The sequence below is a fragment of the Sphaerodactylus townsendi genome, linkage group LG08 (assembly GCF_021028975.2).
Source record: "Sphaerodactylus townsendi isolate TG3544 linkage group LG08, MPM_Stown_v2.3, whole genome shotgun sequence".
Lineage (NCBI taxonomy): Eukaryota > Metazoa > Chordata > Lepidosauria > Squamata > Sphaerodactylidae > Sphaerodactylus > Sphaerodactylus townsendi.
In genome coordinates this window covers 74,109,523-74,127,976 of record NC_059432.1, presented here as the reverse complement: position 1 = coordinate 74,127,976, position 18,454 = coordinate 74,109,523, and the positions used below count along the sequence as shown (strand labels likewise).

The following is an 18,454-nucleotide window of genomic DNA, read 5'->3' as shown; positions in this document are numbered from 1 at the left end:
CAGCAAAGGATAAGAGGGATACTCTAGCTACTGCAGGAGTCTACCGCATACAATGTAGCAGAAGTGGGATGCAGCCTATTCGCACCTATTCAGTAGAACCGGTTAATAAAATTTTCTCAGTTCAGAGAACTGGTTATTAATGATTAACTCCACTAGGGACAAGGGGGTAATCTCTGTCCCTGGGTACAACAAATCTCGTCAAGTGGGGGATGCAAAATCACCCCCCAGGACCCCCTGCAGCTCCCCTGCCCCCCATGGCACCCTCCCCCCATGTGTGTATGAACTGTATGAAATAATACAATATATAGTAATTCTATTTTTTTGTTCGTTGGTATAAAGGTTGGGAAAGTATTATAAGTAAAGATTATTCATTTTCTTTTTTCCCCCTTGAAATTTATATTGGAAAGAGAGGAGTTTAAACAACTCTTTTAGATTAAGGATTAAGGATGTTGGATCTGTCCCTCTGTTAGTTTTCTTTCAAGTGGAATAGATAAAGTCGTTATAGGAATCTTAAGGAGAAGTAGAAAGTAGGGAGGGAGGGAAATATGGAAAGGAGGGAGGCAATATAGGATGTTTTATTTGAGGGGGGTTGAGAGAGATAGACAATTAGTTGGTTCCTCTCCTTATGTTATTTAAAATCAATCAATATAATTATATAAAAAAGAAATAATACACTACCATATGGTATATTGCTTTTTTAATACTTTAAACAGTTATTATTTGAATCTAGAGGTGGGGCGAAGGGGAACTGCACCTGGGGCGCACACACCGTGCATCCTTGCCACAGTCCTGCCCAGGAATGCCCCACCCCCAGAATGCCTGGCCAAGGCCCCGTCATGCCCCGCCCAGCCCCATTGGCGCTACACCACTGTTTGAATCCCACCACCATCGGAACCTGTTACTAAAATTTTTGAATCCCATCACTGCCATGTAGCTGTGGACAAGTCTACATAGAAACCACCAAACGCAGCGCTGAGACACGAATCAAAGAACACGAAAGACACTGCAGACTATTTCAGCCAGAAAAATCAGCAATAGCAGAACACATGATAAACCAACCTGGACACAGAATATTAATTGAAAACACAGAAATTCTGGACCACTCTGACAACCGCTACATCGGACTACATAGAGAAGCCATTGAAATCCACAAGCACATGGACAATTTCAACAGAAAGGAAGAAACCATGAAAATAAGCAGAACTTGGCTGCCAGTGTTGAAAAACACTAGATAGTGACTAATCAGCTCCACACAAACACAGCATGACTATAGACAATAAACAATCAAAGGGAACAAAGGCAAGCTACTTCTATTCAGATACCCTCACCTATTGACCTTGCTATCTTCATTGTTGCTCACATGCTACATACTTCATTGTTACTCACATGCCAGGCTACTTCTATTCAGATGCCCTCACCTATTGACCTTGCTATCTTCATCGTTACTCGCAGATATATATACTCCACTTGCTTCCCTTTACTACTATCAGATCCTCTGAAGATGCTAGCCACAGATACAGGCGAAACGTCAGGAGAGAATGCTGCTAGAACATGGCCATACAGCCCGGAAACCACACAGAACCCCAACCTTAAAACAGTAAATATAAATTTAAAAAATCAAAACTACATATCAACCAATAAAATCAATTTTGGAAGACTGCTCTCACAGAAACTACATTGGCCCTTATTTTCTTTGCTGCCAGGACATACATTGACATTCTGCAAGATATATAATCAACATGATTTGATAGCAGGAACATTGTTGGGTGATTCTAGGTTACCTTGGTCCAACCACATGGCCCCGTACCAAAACGAAACTGGGCTTTCCCTAACCGCTTTGGTGCATTCACCGTAGAATCCAAGCCATCGGTGGCTTAGTGGCTTTGGGAAGGTTCTCCAGATTTCTTATCAGCAGATCATTCTTTGTCAGAGTCAGTTCTGTTCTATCTGTCTTTTTATTCTCAGACTCCTCATTTATTAAGTCATTGCCCCTTGGTTATATAAGCCATTTGAGATCTTAATTTGTTTCAGAAGACATATTTTCACTTGGCCTGTGGAATATTCCTTGCCACTGCTTTTTATAACATAATTCATTGTGAGGTCTGTTTTTTCTTTAAATTTATTAATTTTTTTGAACTTTGGGGGTTTTCTGACTAATTTCTTTGCAGTTATTTCTTCTCAGGTCGAGGTACCTATTTTCTCCCATTTGTAGCGTGAGTCTCTAGATTAGTACTGCTATGATATGCAAGGCAGAATATAATGAGCAGTTGAGGTAATCGAGATGAGTAACCTGAGTTGCAGTCAGCAACAGAAGTGGTAATTGCATGTATAGATTGACATAATAGTAATGCTCAGGATGTCTGCACAGGAAAATTGATAATTACGGGAGTCCCAAAAGAATCTTCAAGAGATGTGATCACAAAGAAGATGGTGGCATACACTCCAGTGTAGCAAGGTGGATGATAAAACAGGAAGAGTAAAAGGCCAAGAGCTCCATCCAAGCGGGGAAGGGGGGATCCGCTCTTGGAAGTTCTGTACCACAATGCCAGAGGATGGGGGAACATATAAGAAGAGGCTACACTGAGTCTGGAAAGTTTTGTAAAGAAAAACACCCATTTTATATGGAGTGAGGCCTAGGCTTGGAATGAATAAAGAGTTGCCAGGCATGGGGGTGCTATTGGGTGATGCTATGACATCACTTTTGGAGAAAACCTGGCTGTGATGCCAATGCCTCTCTAGTAATTGTTGGAAACTAGGGTTGCCAGCATCCAGGTGGATGCTGGAGATCTCCTGCCATTACAACTGATCTCCACACTACTTAAATCACTTCTTCGTTTATTTAAAATGTTTATTTTACTTCTTGAGAAAATGGCTGCATGGAATTATACCCCACTAGATCCCTCCTCTATCTTGGGCTCCACACTCACATCTAGAGTAGGCAGGGGCATAGGGGGGAAATGGTTTGCAGGGCAAAATAGCACCAGGGTCCTGGCCCCTAGTGGGCCCCTGCCCTCCTCAGAGCACCCCCCCACCCACTTACTTTGTTTTAGCTGGCAGCTGGAGCCTGGCTGATGAGGTGGGGAAGGGGAAGGGGTGTGGGGACACCTCCCCTGTGGACCCCACCCCCCAGCAGAGTTTTACCCCCTTCCCACTTTCTTTATTTTAGTCGGCAGCCATCTGAAAAAATGGCCTGCTATGGTTACCAGGGCCTGGCTGGTGGGGCAGAGTGAGGGGTGTGGGGGTGCCTCCCCTGAAGAGCCCCCTCATGGAACCCTGCCCCTCCACCCACTTATTTTATTTCAGCTAGCCGACTGGAAAACACAGCCTACTCTGGCCACCTGGTGCCGGCTGGAAGGTAGGGTGGGGTGGGGCAGGGTGGGGCAGGCCGGGGGGAGGTGGGTGGTGTGTGTTGGGCAATTTCTCCCCCCACATGACCTCAATGGCATGTGCCCAGGGCAGGGCACTCCATCCCGCCCTGTTATCACTACTCCACTGACAGTAGGTGTTGGCAAACGACAGAGTTTCCAGTGACTTCTACAGCAGATTGGCAACATTTCCAAACAAAATCTGGAAGTGCCATCACACCATCACCTGATGGCAGTTTTTGAGAGATTATTTTTCTCCTGCCACCTGCAGAAGCAACAGCAGTATAGAATATTTGGATCCTCCAGCCCTGGTAGGAAAATGACAGCATTTGATTGAAATGGTGTTGGTTGCCCTGATTCATGATCTTCACTATGTATTTAGCTATTCTTTTAATTGGGGATAAAGGCAAATTTTGATTAGTTTGGTTAGATTTGAGTATCTATATTTAATTTCCCCCCATACCTTGTGCAAGACAAACCAGCGAATCATTACTTTAGCCTCTGTGTCTCTTTCATTATGCCACTCCTCTTAAAATTAATTTGTTACATCATTTTTATTTTTGCATCAGGCCACTATAAATGGTGTAAGTTGCATCAAAGAAGCAAAACGATGCTCTATCCAAGTGACAAAAACAAATCAAAATCAAAATGGATTAAGGTGGCCACATGCAGAATTTTTGACAAAGCTGTATCAGCTCATCCCTGCTCTGAAAGCAATTGCTCTTCTCCCCCCGCCTCCTTTCCAGCTTTAAACATTCCAAGAGGCATGATGCTTCTGGCACTTCCCCTGAGAAGCTATTACATGGAATAATAGAGTTCTCTGTCACTCTTGATCAAAGTCTCTGTACTGAACCTTATTTTCCCCTAGCATTTGTTTTCTTATTATCTCTTGCTTATTTGTTCCCCGCCTGACCTCTTTCACCTGCCTCTGACATTTCACCACAGCTGCTAACAATTCCATCATCCCTCTCATCTAGAGCTCACCTCCACTATGACTTTTTGACTCTATTCTCCATGTTTTCTGACGATGTCCAAGAGTGTGACAAACGTTATAATTTTTGACTCAGCAACATTTCTCACATGTATCTTTTTCTTGCTACCTCTGGTTAGGCCCACCTGTCGCTCTGCCCATACTTATTTCTCTCTGCTTTCCCCAGAATGCTGGGAGGGCAATGTGGAGATAGAATAGTTATTGATTTCATAACTGTAGCAGTTTTACTGCTTTTAAATGTCAGTTCTGACATATTTTCTCCTTAAACTAGCTGTAGAATTTTTCTAGCACAATTCTGCATCAAACCTATATAGAATCCTTAGCAGCACGAGCCTTACTGTTAGATAGAGTGAGGTGACTTGCTGCTGATGTCAAACCTTGGGAAACTACTAAAAACCAGTAATCATAAAACCTTTATTGTGATGTAATACGTGCCATTTCTTCCCATGTCAATTTTTTGTCTTGGACATCAACATGTATTTATTTACTTAATCCATTTATATATGCCTTTTCCCCTGATAGAGACTCAGAAATTATCATTTCCTCCAATCGATTCTTAGAATGACCCTGTGAAGTATATTATTCAGGGAGAATGTGTGACTGGCTTAAGGTAGCTCAGCAAGCCAGAGTGGTATAGTGACTAAGAGCAGTGGACTCTTATCTGGAGAACTAGGTGTGATTCCCCACTCCTCCACATGAAACCTTCTGGGTGACCATGGGCCAGTCACATTTCTCAAAACTCCCTCACTCCACAGGGAGAAAAAGGGGAGAAAAAGGGAAGGAGTTTGTAAGCTAGTTTGAGACTCCTTGTGGTTGAGAAAAGTGGGGTACAAATCCAAACTCTTCTTCAAGTTTCCATGGCAGAATGGATATTCACAGTCTGGTACTCGAACCACTTTGCCACAAATGCCTTAGATAATCTCATGCCTTACAAATATGCATTTGATAAGGTATACAATCACCTCTGGTCTATCTCCATACTCAGGATTCAAGTTCTTAGCAGTTTTCTTCATTCTAAGTGATTACTTTTTCATGTCTTATCCTTCTAAGTGCCAACAATTTGTTCTACAACTATTTGGGGAAGAGCAAGCACAGGTGACTTTGATAACATTTGGCAAACTAGTACAACATAATCCTTAGGAAAGGAGCTCGGTGCTTTCTCTGCAATGGCAATAGTCCCAGATAACACACCTCTTCATACCATCATGACCATGAATACAATGCCAGCCCAACTGGAGTGACCAGTAAGTCATTTTCTCATCTGCTTTTAAGGAAGCCTGGGAACAGGTATATGGTAGCTTTTGTATGAGCTGACCAGAGATGACTTGGGCCAGAGATGAAGAGAAGGATCCAGGTGGCAGAAGAGCCCTTTTCCAGCTGAATCAACCCTGGCGATCAATGGGGTGACAGATGTCGCAGCCAGATCGCCCTCACATCCAGAGCCCTTTTCCATATAACTTGGAGGCACTGGGAGATATCTTACATTGACACAATTCTTACTCATTTACCCTTGCAAGTCACACCAAAGGATAAGAGGCAAGATTCCTCTTTGTCTTCCTTCCCTACAGGGCTATTCACTTCTCCATTTCTCCAGGACAAAAATGCTCCAATGCAGATGTTGCACAGAATGCATGACTACCAGAAGGTCAAGTAATTAATATATATATTTCTTCATTTTTCATAGTGTTTGTACCAACCTGAATCACAGAATAGCATTGGTTCAGTTGAAAAAATAAAAAGTCAAATATGGTGTCAGTTGAAACTACATTATTTATCTATGAAGACAGTGCAGTAAATCCAGCCTCGGGTTGCATGGATAAATGTCAAATCAAGGTTTAGCTTTCACCGTGTTTCAAATCTTAAGGGTAGGGAGCTATGATTGCGAATCTCGATAGAAACCGTCTGTGAATAGACAAGAAGCTGTATTTGTTCACTCACGTGAAGAATTTCAAACATGCTTCATGGCCTATCAGGAAGATGTAGAAAGATAAGGATCAATAAAGATGCTGTGCAAAAACCCTTAGACTATTTTGAAATGCATTTACTTTCCTGTACGTTTGAATGCATTTCAGTTTCAAGTGACTGTCTGCAAAGCTATGTGGAAAGCATTTTTGTAAGCTGTGTCCAGTTCAAACTGTGTCTAAATAGTCTGCAATATAGAAATGCTCTGTATTCTGTTCAGTCTTTTCATGGAGCTCAAGCACAAATGTCTTTTGAAATCACTGCTGTCTTATTTGATGTGCACAAGGTGGAAAAGAATGTACATAAAAGGTCACTAGAGGTGCCCCAGTTATGTTTGAGAGTTACAGAATGCAAAGTATGTTGCATTCTTCTTGTTTTTATTTTTCCATTTGCATACCTATTAAAGATGTTTTTGCATCTCTCAGTGGGCTTTATTCAATATAAAATAAGTCTTTACATTCCAGCATTGTCCCAAAGTGAAACAGAACACAACAAAAACTATTTTTTTCAGCTTTGTGTTTGGTTCTGAATATTTTTAACTTATTATCTTAACCATAATTATGTATTGTTGTAATAGTTTCTTACTGTTAGTGACACACATTAAAATATTCTAGAAAAAAGCAGTAACAAGAATGAAATACAATGTAATAGTGAAGTGATAATCAAAGAACACAACATGACATACTTATACAAGCCTAATATTTGCATAACCACACTAAGAAAGGAATGGCTAAAATATTATTTATTTATTTAGATGTGTATACCACTCTCCCTCAATACGGCTCAGATCAGTGAATAATATACAATTAAAACAATGTATAAACCAATTTATTATTGCATCTAGCACCAAGAAGCAGCAGCTGAATTTTAATGATGGTAACTTAATTGGCTGTGTCCATTATTTCTAGACTAGGGCTTTACAAATGTGGGGTCAAGGACTGAGTGGTGTCAGGAATGAATTTGCTGCCATAGCTTCAGTAACTTGATCAAGAGAAGGTCATGTCTTGCTTTATAAACAAGTGGGGAAAGAAATGGGGTCCAAATATAAGGAGCCTAGGCAACTTTGAGTGTACTTTTGAATGGAGGAATGGCAGGAAGAGGGGCTTATGAAACACTTTCCTCATGGTATCTCCATTCCCTGTTGTAGCCACCTGGGCTGCTTTTCATTAAAAAAAAAGTAGAGAAACTGACTTAGGTGTTGCCCATGAAACATCTGGTTTGGCCCTAAAATTAATTCTTTGGTATGGTGTTGCCCATATAACATCTGGTTTGGACCTGAAATGTAATTTCTCCAACATCAGCTCAATTAATCTTCATTCATACAACATGACATTTTGGCTACTGGAATGCCTAGGAGACTTCTACCATAGTATTATATAAGGGTCTATAGAATAATGAAAAACACTTTGACATGAAGAGATATAATCTGTATAAAAATACTGGTTTGTATGTCTCATGGTACTTCTGAAATCTGAACAGCCTCTTACTCATTTGGATTTGAGAAATCCACTGTTTCTTAGCATTATGTTTTATAGGACTTTGATTCATTTACTACATTGCCTGTGCAGAATTTCCTCAGCGTACACACTTCCCTTTAAATTGTTTTAATAGTTCAGTTTTGTAAACTTCCATGCAAATTATTTTAAAACTGTGAGATAGGGTGCAGGGAAAGTGGGTATTCACTTCACAGCTCTCCAAGAACTATATTTACAGTTCCCTTCAACCAAAAGAATCAAATTTACTTCAGGCTTGAGGCCTAAACCTTGGGGAAGCTTACAGCTTACCTGTTCTCTGGCAGCCCCCACATCCCCTCTGGGAAAAGGCCTTGCTCATTTTAATGAAATATGGGGTGGATGACACATTGGCAAACAATGCTCCTGAGCCGCTAAATACTGACCAAAACTTTTTTAAAAAGTGTTTTATCTCTCTTTCTTTACCCAATCAGCTCACTACAGTTTTATGCAATTCATTGCATTATGGGTAAAGCCAGTGACAATGGTATAGATTTTTTATGGGGGGGTTCGGGGACAAAGCCACGCCCCCACCTGCTGCCCCTGGGGGCGTGGCCAAACCTCCCCAAGCCATGCCCCTGGCCTCAGAGCTTATAAAAGCAGCTCTCTGAGGCCAGAGATGGCAGTCTCCCCTGCCCACCCTGCCCTGCCCCCCACCAGCTAGGCTCCCGGCTGGTAGCTGGCAGTCCCTTCTCCCTCCCCTCCAGGCAGAGGGGTAGCTAGGGGAAATGGAGCCCGGTGCAAAACCTGAGGTTTGCACCACCCATGGAATGCTGCTGTGATGCTGAAATCCACCCCTAAACAGCATCACTTTCAATGGTGTTTAAATTGGCTCAGGGGGTCCAAAGTTATGGACCTTCAAATGTGTAGCCCCCATCTTATATTAGCTCCCATTGGAAACAATGGGGGTTGGGGCACCCCTTTTGGGAATCCATAACTTTGGACCCCCTGAGCCAACCTTCACCAAACCTGGGTGGTGTCAGCGGGAGACTATCCTGATGATACCACCTAGGTTTAGTGAAGTTTGGTTCAGGGGACCCAAAGATATGGACCTTCAAAAGGGTAGCCCCATCTACTATTAGCTCCCATTGGCAACAATGGGGGATGGAGGCACCCACTTTGGGGGTGCATAACTTTAGACCCCCTGAACCAAACCTCACCAAACTTGGCTGGTATCATCAGCAGTGTCACCTGACAATAGCCTGAAATTTCGGTCCCACTAGCCTAAAAAATGCACCCCCTGCAGGCCACAAACCAAAAAAAAACTTTAAAATACAAAACACCCACAAACCCAAGACTTACTTGGGTAAAGCAATAGCATCAATGACAACTTTGTTCTTTGACTTCAGTCTATGCTTGAATACATTTATCTGTATGTGCTGGTCCCCACATTGTATATTTACAATAAATATATGCTGCTTTTCAGAAAGAATAGTTCTAAGTAGTTCACATTAATGGCTTAGAAGAAGAAGAAGAAGAAGAAGAAGAAGAAGAAGAAGAAGAAGAAGAGGAGGAGGAGGAGGAGGAGGAGGAGGAGGAGGAGGAGGAGGAGGAGGAGGAGGAGGAGTTTGGATTTATATCCCCCCTTTCTCTCCTGTAGGAGACTCAAAGGGGCTTACAATCTCCTTGCCCTTCCCCCCTCACAACTAACACCCTGTGAGGGAGGTGGGGCTGAGAGAGCTCCGAAAAGCTGTGACTAGCCCAAGGTCACCCAGCTGGCTTGTGTGGGAGTGTACAGGCTAATCTGAATTCCCCAGATAAGCCTCCACAGCTCAGGTGGCAGAGCTGGGAATCAAACTCGGTTCCTCCAGATTAGATACCCGAGCTCTTAACCTCCTATGCCACTGCTGCATCCATAAAAGGAATGTTTGAAATTAAAATAATTAAGTCTGAAAATAAAGATCCAACAAAGACAGCAGAACTTAGACCCACACTCACAGAGCTTCCAAAAATTAATCAGAATAACCTGTTTCTAAAAATCAAAAGATGCAGCCATTTGGACCCCCTGAGGGAAAGAAGTAGGGATGTCAACCTACAGATGGGACCTGGGGGTCCTCTGGAATTGCAGCACATCTTCTGACTCCAGAAATCAGTTCCCCTGGGGAAAACGGATGCTGTGGAGGCAGGTGCACATCTACAGAAAATGGTGCCAGGGGCAAGCTCTCAAATTGCGCCACCTCCAAACATTTGACACCCATCTTTGAGATAATTGTACAACTAAAAAATTGGGAATGGTTGAAATACTTGGCAAATATTTTTTTTCTCCTGAAAGATCTCATTTCTTTCATTGGAAAAATGGGAAGAAGCCCTCAGACTTTTCTTACAACCATAGCATCACAGAGTTGGAAAGAATTCTACAGGTTCAGATGATGCTTCAGGTTCAGACATATGGTCAGTATCCTTTAAATTGTTTCCACAAATTAAAGGGGGAAATGTACAGGGAGGTAATGCAGGAAAGGGAATGACTTGGGACAGATGTCTTCCTGTGTATTTACAGATGTGTGTTTCTCCTTCAAACATGGTTGTAAGACATGAGATCATGGGAGGCATCTGTCTTATAAAGCACAAAGCGGTCCTTTTATTTCTACCATGTGATTAAAGTACCTCTCCTCAGCTCCATGAATGTATACCTGCAGACTTGTGTATCAAAACATCATGTTTATATTTAATGTAAGCCATAAAACAAGAAATTAAATTAATAAACAATATTCCTACTGGGGTGCTGTGTGGTTTCCAGGCTGTATGGCCGTCTGCTAGAACACGGCCATACAGCCCGGAAATCACACAGCAACCCAGTGATTCCGGCCATGAAAGCCTTCGACAATACAATATTCCTACTATTGTCGAAGGCTTTCATGGCTGGAATCACTGGGGTGTTGTGTGAGGTAAATGAGGCTGAGAAATTACGACTTGGCCAAAGAAGGTTACTCCATGCACTTTAGTGCTGAGTAGAGAACTGAACCAAGGTCTACTGGTGTGGCTGTCTTGATCTTTGATATCTCTGCGTTTTCCATCTCCGTTGCAGCTTATATTAGCATCTGTACAAACAATTTTGAGATATCAGAGAGCCTTATTAAGTGCATTTAGTCCGTACAAGGGGCATCTTACCAATCCAACCTGAAAAGCTCTCTGAATTCTGCAGCTAGAGGAAGTGTGGCCATCCCCTTCAGCCCTAGCCTCTATTCAGCCTCTACTGCCAGCCCTCCCAGAGGAAACTGACGACTGCTGAGGCAGTTTTCAGTGAAGTGTCTTCGAAACTACAGAGACATGACATGAGATATGCTGGGGATCATTAGGAAAGGAGTTGATAATAAAACTGCAAGGATTGTCATGCCCTTATATAAAGCAGTGGTGCGACCGCACTTGGAGTACTGTGTTCAGTTCTGGTCGCCACATCTCAAAAAGGATATCGAAGAGATAGAAAAAGTGCAGAGAAGGGCAACGAGGATGATTGAAGGATTGGAGCACCTTCCTTATGAGGAGAGGCTGCAGCGTTTGGGACTCTTTAGTTTGGAGAGGAGACATCTGAGGGGGGATATGATTGAAGTCTATAAAATTATGCATGGGGTAGAAAATGTTGACAGAGAGAAATTTTTCTCTCTTTCTCTGGCAATATACTAAGAACCAGGGGCATTCATTGAAAATGCTGGGGGGGAAAAGAATTAGGACTAATAAAAGGAAACACTTCTTCGCATAGCACGTGTGATTGGTGTTTGGAATATGCTGCCACAGGAGGTGGTGATGGCCACTAACCTGGATAGCTTTAAAAGGGGCTTGGACAGATTTATGGAGGAGAAGTCAATTTATGGCTACCAATCTTGATCCTCCTTGATCTCAGATTGCAAATGCCTTAGCAGACCAGATGCTCAGGAGCAGCAGGAGCAGCAGAAGGCCATTGCTTTCACATCCTGCATGTGAGCTCCCAAAGGCACCTGGTGGGCCACTGCGAGTAGCAGAATGCTGGACTAGATGGACTCTGGTCTGATCCAGCAGGCTAGTTCTTAGATGCTTGTAGGTCTGATATTCTGTCTGTACTTGCATTTCTTTTGAAGGGACTGATGGCAAAGCATCATAAAATACATGTGGTATTTATAGTGATCTGGGGAGACTTAGGCTGTTTCTGCATGGCGACGATGGGGGTTGGCTTGGCGAATTCCACGCCGACCCAACCCCCCTGGGACCATTCGCATGAACAGTTCCAGAAAGAGCCGGGAAGATAGCGCTGCGGAGCGCCGTCGCCCGGCCGACCTACCGTGTCTGTGGCCATCCAGCGCATCGCCGAGGCCTGAGGACATGCCCCCCTTGCCCTGCGCGAGTGCTCCGGTGTTGCGGGGCAGGGGGGGCATGTCCCCAGGCCTCGGCGATGCGCCGGAGGGCCAAGGCCACGGTAGGTAGAGGGCGGGAGGGGGGGAGGGCGCCTTGGAGCCACTGCCATTTGCATGGCAGCGGCTCCAAGCCGCCGTTTCCCATAAACCTCGCTTCCCAAGCGAGGTTGGGAAACGGCGGCTTCGAAGCAGCTGCGCCCCCTCTGAGAATGGCTCCCTGGGGACGGCGTTTTTGCCATCCCCAGGGCGCCATAATCCGCCCGTGCGGAAAGGGCCTCAGATTCTAACTCCCAGTCATCACTAAACTCCCAGTCATCACTGTGTGACCTTGGGTCAGTCATGTTCTCCTATCCCAGACCTACCACAAAGATGAGGAAGAAACATGTATGCTGCCTTGAGCTCCTTGGAAAGTGGGCACGATAAAAAAATGTACTTAATATATAAAATGTTTTAAAATGAGAAAATGTGAATGGAAGAGCAAATGAGAAGGGCAAATATGAAGGTAAAAGAATCAGTTGTGTGCCAAATACTCTGTATGCAGAAGGCACAGTTCTTACAATAAATTTTGATGGTCCATATAAAGGGAAAGGGAACAGCTCTATTTTTCCACACTTGTATAATGTTATTGAGGTAAAATATTCAATTTATGCTTAACGGCTAGAAAGAAAGATTAGTGTCCTAACGGGGTCGGCCAAAACGAATTTACCACCATTTCCTGCCAGACAGTAAATTCCTTGTTTTATCAGTCAATGGCCTCTCATATTCTTTCATTTTTCTTCCTGAAGCAATATAACACAAAAATGAGCTATTATGGAGGGAAAGAAAGCAGCTTCTGAACAATCACAACGTATTAGGACATATTGCCTACTTTCTAGAATATTGCAACTTTCGGACTGGCCAAGGGATCATTTCCACTGGCCCTGGGCAGATCATTCATGACTTCTGTTGATGGTTGCTCTATGATTTTGCATACCAGCTAACTAGTGTATCTTAAAAGTTATTTACTCAGAAATAGGGGTGGGCAAGAAAAATTATCAATATTTTTCAATTTCAAATTTATTTGACCAGAAACGGTTTTTTTTAAAAAAAAGCTGAAAAAAGCTGATACTACTTACTGGCTTTTTTCAGGTTTTCCTAATTGGGGGGGGGGGTATTAAACCCAAACCTGAAAAATGAACCTGCTTCTGGGTTCCACATAGGTCTGGGAATGCAGCAGGTAGTACAGAGCTGAATCTGCACCGCCTGCATCCTCTGACCCATATAGAGTCCAGAGGCAGCAGAGGCGTAGCTCCGAGGGAACGGGGGTGTGATGCACCAGGTGCGCGCCCCTGTAGGAGTGTGGCAAGGGCATGGTGGGGGCGTTTCGGGGCGAGGCAGCGCGGGGCGGGGTGGGGCGGAGGACACACAGTGCACCGGGCACTTTTCCCTCTTGCTACGCCTCTGAGAGGCAGGCACAGAGTTGAATGCTGGGACTGGCCAGGCTGAGGCCAGAGTTCAACTCAGGGCTCAGCTTCGTTGGGTCCAGTGTCGAACTGCAGACTATGCCTCCAAAGTCCACATGTACTTCAGAGGTGGTGCGTGCAGTTCAATGCTGGTCCTGGCCAGGCTGCAGGAAAAAGAGGGAGGGAGGGAGAAAGAGAGAGAGGAGAAAGATTTTCTTAGGGGTGCTGTGTAGTTTCCGGGCTGTATGGCCGTGTTCTAGCAGCATTCTCTCATGACATTTCACCTGCATCTGTGGCTGGCATCTTCAGAGGATCCAAACGCCCATACCTAGTCCAGAAATGTAATATGCCTGCATGATAGAAAGCGGAAGAAAACCATAATTCTAGTCCAGTATTATATTTCCAGGGTACAAGCTTTCGTGAGTCAAAGCTCACTTTGTGACAATGAAGATTAATCAGCCTTCATATTCAGGTTAGCAAGTTTCTGTGACAGACTTAAGGGTTCGAACCTGGCTCTCATGTATCTTTGTCTGGTATGCTGACCATTGTACCTGTCTCTCTGCTCATTTCCAATTCATTGTATTTCATAAAGCTATGACTCATTTATTATCCAAGAACTAGTATCAGCTCTCTGCTTCATATGCAACAGAAATTGGATCCTCCAAGAATGTGTCACCCCTACTGATCTAGGATTAGGAATCAGAGCTTCCACTATTCTTCAGCCTCAACTCTTTTAACATAAAAAGAACTGAATTTGAGAAATAATACCGTTAGTTTGGGTTTTAAAAGCATGAAAGAGAGCAGATCAACAGCCCAACATCCTACAGGCATCTGCTAGGTAATTACATACAATGTAGCTCATTTTGCCTTTTAAAAAGACTGTCAGCCTTACAGACAGACCTGTAAAAGAGATTAATACTTCCCTTTTATATCTTTATAGAGAGAGACTCCCTTTTATGACATTGCTCTTGCATTTTGGAATAATTCAGAAATTTTCAAGAGATATCTTTTACTTTGTTTTTAGAAATCAAAATTTGTTGCTGCTGGCCCTCAATTAAGACTTTATCAGAAGCAGCAACTTGTTGCGGTGTAGAAGCAAAGCCTTTCTCCATTTCCCATCTATATGATCACCACCTCTATTGCCCACCAACTCACTGAGGGCTGGTTAGGGGAATTTTTTAAAGAGTTTTATCCAATTTCTAGAAATTCACTCCACTTATGTGACATCACTTCTGAATATTTGCCAACATCATGCTATCAGTGCCACATCTTTCCCTCTCCTTCTCCTTTTGTGAAAGGTAGAACAATCCTGTTTCTTCCGCTGGAAAATATCTGGACTTTTAAAATCATTAAATCTGAAAGGCCAAGAAACTTTTTTTTTTTGGAAAAATGAACCTCGGGACTCCAGGCCAGCTAAAGACCAAATGGGCCATGGATATCTTGCCCGTGTTTTAGGTAAAACCCAGCCAACTTTGGATGGTCTTCTATTAAGGTTGACACATTGGGGTTGGGAATTCATACATTTTAGGTGTTTAATGTATGTCTTTCATTATACAGTTTCTGTATAGTTTTCAAAATTCTGTGCCTGATGAATTTATTAGCATATGAATGTAAAGTTAAGGTATGTAGAATGTGCAGGAAGAAAAAGCTTCCTGTTTCCCCCCCCCCCCTTTCAGGAGTAGAAAGCAGATCTATTGTTGCAAACTATTTTAGCACTTTGTTTTGGCCAGGGTTGCAGAAAACTAGTGCCCATATATTGTAAATCTTTGCCAACCGCTGTTCCGTTAATAACCAGTATCTGTCTTGGTTCCTATTGCACCATGTAATGGTGATGGCCCAAACATGCAGCTGCTTGACTGTATTAAAAAAAAAACCAGTGATGAATGTATATGCTAACTTCATGGGAAAATGCTTGCAAATATTGAGCAAAACAAATAGAAAACATGCTTCAGTGGATGTGATAATAAAATGGTACACCTAGTAATTTGCTCAAGCATTGTCTGCATTTGAAAACAATCCTGGCGCATTTACAATGTATGGGTCATAAAGGGCAGTTGTAACCTTTCTGGGTGGAACATGAAACCAAATCTGAGGGACTACAATGTGGACTTCACAAATAAGGCAGTAACAATGCAATCCTTTTTATAGTTGGATGTTTCAACTTAAGTGGATTTTGAAGGGTGCACCTCTCTCCTTGCCCTTCCCCCCTCACAACAAACACCCTGTGAGGTAGGTGGGGCTGAGAGAGCTCCAAGAAGCTGTGACTAGCCCAAGGTCACCCAGCTGGCGTGTGTGGGAGTGCACAGGCTAATCTGAATTCCCCAGATAAGCCTCCACAGCTCAGGTGGCAGAGCTGGGAATCAAACCCGGTTCTTCCAGATTAGATACATGAGCTCTTAACCTTCTACGCCACTGCTGTATGCCAAAATTCAAGATTTTAGCATACAGACTTCCCTGTTTTAGAGAGGCAGAACATACCTTCCACATAGATTAAAGCCCCAGAAGGTCTCAAACTCATGAGCCTAGCTGCATAGGTACTCTCTCTCTCTCTCTCTCTCTCTCTCTCTCTCTCTCTCTCTGCTTTCAATTTCTCCATCCATTTTATTATTATTATGGTAGATTTCACAGCTGCCAGATCTTTAGCTGGTTGTTAACCTACATTGCAATTTGAGCCTCACACAGAGGCCTAGAAAGTTGTAATGTATCTGTGTAGTATTTGTGTGGATCCCAGCAGGGCTGCCTTCTGAATAATAATAATAATAATAATAATAATAATAATAATAATAATAATAATAATAATAATAATAATAATAATATATCCCAGCTGCCAATTATTTAGCTGGTTATTGGCCTTTCATTACAGTTTGAGCCTCACTCAGAGACTTAGGACTTTGTAATGTATTTTGAATTGGGCCCGATAGCACATCAGAAGCCAGTGCAGGTACTCTTTAGAATTGGGGTGATGTGATTCTGGTATGAATTACTGGTCAGCAGATGAGCTGCTGTATTCTGCACTATCTTGATCTTCCAGACCATTCCCAAAGGCAGCCCATGTATAGTGCATTATAATAATCCAATCTAGTGGTTACTGGAGCATGGATAGCCAGGTCATTTTGGTCCAGGAAAAAGCAAAGCTGGCACACTAGCTGGAGGTTGTTATGAGCCCTCCTGGTCATTCTTGCCACTTAGGCTTCTAGAGAGATTGACCCATCCAGGAGAATCCCAAAATATTGCACCCAATCCTTCTGGGTGCAGTCCTTCCAAAACACTCCTTCCAGCACTGGGTGTCTCTTGATTTCCTGGACTCTGGAACTTGACACACAGAACACCTCCACCTTATCTGAATTCAACTTCAATTTACTGATCTTCTTTCAGGCCGTGACAGTTACCAGGCAGGGGGATCCAACACTCAGACCTCCTCACCTGATGCAGATGGAACTGAGAGGAACAACTAGGTGTCAGCCACATATTGGTGACAACCCACGCCATATCCTCTGATGATCTCTCCCAATGGTTTCATGTAGATATTAAATAACATAGGAGACAGGACCGAGCCCTAAGAAACTCCACAAGAGAGCTCCCAGGGATTTGAGCTCCTGCTCCTATTTCCACTTTCAGGAGCCTGCCACTGAGATAGGACAAGAACCCCGCAAACACTCCTGAAGGATACCATGGTCAATGGTATTAAAAGGTTGCTGAAAGATCGAGGAGTACCAGCAGGGACAGCGTACTTGGATCGAATGATATGTCAGCAGAAAAATGAACTTAATATTGTTCTGCTCATACAAAAACTTGTGAAGCACTTAATGCTTTCCTCCCTGTATGCAGATCCAGAACACATACATGCTGCCTATGATTTTTTTTGTAGTGCATATAGCAGGTAAAATTGCTTGCCACAGTTGGACTGGTTCAGGATGTTATACAATTATAGATTTACAAGATATCAAAAGTCAGAGATTTATATATATGAAAGCTTGAGAGACTGCTTGTTGGATTCTTCCTTCAGATGTAATGAACATATACATGGAAGATATTTTTCTTTAAAAATCTGGGCATGTGGAAAGAGGACTGTCCTGGAACAGATGAGACAGTATTGAAGAGAGGAAACTTTTTACATTTGACATGTCATGAATATGTTTATTTTCACCCAATTTGGGTGCAGCTTCCAAAGACCTCCAGCATTAGATCTAGGCACCTGGAGGCCTTTCTCACACTTGCCCCTGCAGCTCCTTCACATGAAGAAAATGTTGTGGGAAGAAGGCTGAAATCCTTTCTTCATATGCAGTGATGAGCATCCCACCCACAGGAATTGAAGAAAACCCACAAGTGACATGTGATTGTGTTATGTCTAACACTGCAGAAGACCCATATTCAATATGTGTACTTCATAATTTGGGAAGAGGCAATTTAGAGAAGCTTTGGTATTGTGGTTCATGAATAGTAGCCATCCTGAGACGCACCAATTACTTTGGAAACTGAGAATGGTATTATTTCAACACAAGGGTCTGCTGATGAAAGAAAAAAAATCACCTCACAAGATATGTTGAGCCTTTCCTTTTATGGTCATAATTTCCTGTTTATAATCAAGTCACAAACATGGGTTTGCCTCTGTTCAGTGTATGGAATGGCCTTCAGTGGTTTTGTATTGGTATACCAGAGACAATATAAATTGCATGTGTGCCCCTGGCTACTTGTCATAACAGAACTTTGAATAATGTAGGCTGGTGCCACATTTTGAAATTTGAGACTGCTACTGGGTAATGTAGAACTAACAGTTTCAAGTCAAACATGATTAAATGAATAACAACAACCCAAGCTGAAATAATATCAGTCTAGTTCTTCAATATGTTTTGATCAA

The 18,454-nt window shown here is 42.9% G+C and overlaps 1 protein-coding gene across 2 annotated transcripts in view; it reads left to right on the top strand.

The window, feature by feature from the left end:
• LOC125437584 (glypican-5-like) overlaps positions 1-18,454 on the top strand; it is a 495,530-nt gene that overhangs the window by 151,439 nt on the left and 325,637 nt on the right. The window lies entirely within an intron of this gene.